This window comes from Hippoglossus stenolepis, chromosome 7 (genome assembly GCF_022539355.2).
Source record: "Hippoglossus stenolepis isolate QCI-W04-F060 chromosome 7, HSTE1.2, whole genome shotgun sequence".
NCBI lineage: Eukaryota > Metazoa > Chordata > Actinopteri > Pleuronectiformes > Pleuronectidae > Hippoglossus > Hippoglossus stenolepis.
Genome location: NC_061489.1, coordinates 3,360,685 through 3,364,276, shown reverse-complemented (window position 1 = coordinate 3,364,276; position 3,592 = coordinate 3,360,685). Strand labels below are relative to the sequence as shown.

Sequence of the window (3,592 nt, the reverse complement as noted above, 5' to 3'; positions counted from 1 at the left end):
GTCAGAAAATGTAGCGGAACATCTGCCAACGCCACAATCGCTGAAACTAAAAGTTTCCAAAGGAAGATATTCTTTCCTCTGATATCAATAATTTAAAGTTGTCTAACTGTAGTTAACCAAGCCATTCTGTCAGTCACACGTGCACAAGCCTGCAGCCGCACAGCAAGTGTGGGCCCAGACGACAGCAAACACTGTGACAGCAGATGAAAAGATTAACAGGGAAAATTGACCCTGCTGGTCATAGCAATTCACACAGTACTCAATATAGACAGCAGTATGTTAGCTGGATATGAACACATCAAGGCCTGACAAACGCTGTGCCATATGAAATAATTCATGGTGACATAACATTACCCCTGCTGTTTTGTTAAAATCAACCATCATGCTTTTCATTTCAGCGCTGCTCTTCTACAGAGACGGGCTCTCGCATATTGCCTCCACGTGCTGTGAGGGGTTCACAGCAGAATAGACAGTGAAAATGATCAAAGTAAAAGTCTGAATCCATTCATTTGTTTTAACAAGGCTTTTGTTGTGAAATATTGGCAGGACCGGAAGATGCTTGGCTTTATACTGTAGAGTCCTGACATTGTGTGGAGTACATAGACCTTCATGTATTTGAGGAAAGACAGTAGTCATACCAGAAACTTCAGCAAACACATTCCCTGTGTGAACAGACACGTGCAACAGATCAGTGACGCAGTTTTCAAGCACTGCACACGCACCCAGTGTGGCCCAGATGTAAACTAATCGAACAGCTTATACAGTAGTATAAAAAGTTCCAAGTTAGCTCATGATTGACATGTTTTACACATTAATTAGCATACACGTCCCAATTATATAATATGTAGCAAACTTTAAAATGCACTCACAAATTTCACTTCCTGTTTTATTTTGTTGTAATTCTGTTCCCTCCTTGTTTCAGATATCTTCACTTCCTGCCCTCGTGTTTGCCGCCACCCTGATTTTCTGCACCTGCCCTAATGTGATTCACCTGTGGCCAGTTGTAAGAGGGTGTATTTATTCTGTGTGTTTCCCTTATGCCATTGCTCATTTGTCTGGCTCCTCTGTGTTGTACGGTCAAGCTTTTTCTGTGCTCCTAGTAGTCTCTTTGTGTAGACTTTGAACATTATTTTATAACCTGGCCTTTTACCTTGTGTTTTTGTATCTTAGTGTGTTGGACTGCTTTTCTGTCTACTGAACTCTACAGGACTAAAGAGCCTGAATCGTCCCAGCCTTGTCATATCTACTAACATGTGATAAATTAAACGAAGGATTGACTGAAATAATGAAATGGAAAAAATGAACACTATTGTGAAGAAGTGAGTGATGTGATAGAGGAATGCTGGGAGTGAGGGAGCTGCAGCACCCCCTGGAGAGGGAAGGCAAATGCAAGGCCAAAATAATTTGTAAGAGTTTCTAAGCATCAACCCAATTTTATTTATTACATTTTATTAGATTTGATTTCATGATAGAACAAGAGTAATTTCTGTGTAGCCCATTTAATGCTAAATATGATGTAAATTACCTTGGCTGTGAACTAAGTCTGTTATTGAAATGACATTGTCTTTAAAAAAAAATCCCAAAGTGAGTTTGAGCAGAAGATAAGAGTTTAGCTTTATTTGTCAGGTAAAATGACATACATTAGTTAAGACATTAGCACAATAACTGTACAACATGCAAATTCATTTACCTGATCTTTTGCATGCTGCCTTTGAACTGGACTAAGACTGCTTCGATGGACCGCTTCTGGAGCTGGCTGTACAAAATGTCAACATGATGTGATGTGATGAAATGGTTCCAGGAGGGAGCTGGAAGTCTAATCCTCCACTAGCCTCACATACACTCCAGCTTCTCGCAGAGTGGTAGGATCATCTTCCCCTGCATCCATAATGTTTTCAAAGCACTGGAGGAGGTCATCTTTGTGCTCAAACAGTGTTCACTGCATGGCTGTGGCAGTTCCATCTAACTGTGTGCTCTTGGGAGTTTGTGTGGCACCACTTTATCAAGCATGCTGCTTATCTTGAGGGGCCGGAGAATCCACTGAGGTCAGAACAACTGACTAACTTTTGAGATGCGACATCTTGAAACTCATGACACCTGCACCGCCATACGCCTGGGAAATGAGCTGGTTATCTGGGAGACTGGAGCTCAAACTATCCAGAAGTGCTGTGGTGATGGAATCCGCTGTGGCACTTTGGAGACTCAACTCAAAAAAACCCTCTTGCACATTATGGGCTTTGTCAATGGACAAAGGACATTAATTACATAATAAAATGCATGTTAAACTTTTTTGAACTACTCATAACTTGTGTTATTTGTAGTTTGGCCTTCAATTTGGCCTTTTTCAAACTTCTTGCATTTTGACACAGCTGAGCTTCAACAGACTATTAAAGCCTTAATATAACGAGCCCACAGACAAACGCTTGGACTGAGGTAATTTAATGAAGTCACTGCAGGTCAACACATCACCTCCCACTCCACCTGCAGGAGGAGTGTCCTGTGTGCTTTGCTGATTAATTGGAACAAACAGAGGAACTTATGGTGTGTGCGTGTGTGCGCGCCTGTGCCGGACACAGCTACCTACAGGACATGATTAATCTACTAACTGAGCAAAACTAGCCGCAGCTCTTCATTTAGAAGCAATCCAATATACATCTGTTGGCCCGAATGCTGCAGTGGGGAGTTACAGAAAGTGCCTTATGTTCAAAACAGTGGGCCTCATGCAAGAACCCTTCGAATTAACAGATTTGTTCTAAAGTTCAATGTTCAAAATACAAGTGATTTTAGGAAAACTTTTCTTACTGGTGCAAACAGTATAAGAGCGATCCAGTCCTGTTGAGGCTAAAGGTTTTTCACTAGACAATCATATTTCATTATTTTGAAGCATTCATAAATATAGATATTACACCGTACCTGCTAAATGTTGCAATGTTCAGGGGAGCACACAACTCCATTGTGCCTGTTGGCTGGACTTTAGTCATGAAGGCGTTTCATTAACCTAAACTTATTTTCTCCAAGTGACTGTTCTGCCTGAACGCACCTCTGGTCAACCCACACAGACGAGAAGGCGGCATCATATGCTCACCGGTACCTTGGCACAGCACACAGTTGGTGTAGGTACTGCCAGGTGGAATTCTTGACACAGCTGGTGGCTATTTTAATGTCAGAAACTGCATGTGAAATACTCTGCATATGGTTTAATAATGTAATGGATGGATGTGTTATTTCGTCGGGTCAAGCACCAGCAGAAAACTTGCCACTGTAACTATGTGCACTAATTTTTCATCCATATCAGTGACAGAGACTTTACTCTGACCTCCTCCTGTTAGTCATCAATCACCTCGCCTTGAGGTGGGGGTTTTTTTCCAAGCCATTTTCATATCGAACAATTTCTTTATTTCAGAGACACTGACAGCAATTGCCTTTCCTCTCTACATCTCTGAACTGGTAAAGTTAGTCTTTTTACCCTTGTATTTTCATGCATGAATACTTTTTCATGCATGAATATTTTCATACATGAATATTGGACATGAAGTGTAGCCTAATATGGTATTTTCTGAGTGTTAATTATGCTAATTAATCCTCACGCACG

General features: G+C 41.1%; 1 long non-coding RNA gene across 1 annotated transcript; it reads left to right on the top strand.

Annotated features, from left to right (window-relative positions):
- The first annotated feature begins 1,052 nt into the window (after positions 1-1,052).
- LOC118112530 lies at positions 1,053-2,289 on the top strand. The gene is made up of 2 exons (XR_004697239.2): positions 1,053-1,406; positions 1,727-2,289. It is a non-coding gene; the product is annotated as an uncharacterized LOC118112530 (long non-coding RNA).
- The last annotated feature ends 1,303 nt before the right edge of the window (positions 2,290-3,592 follow it).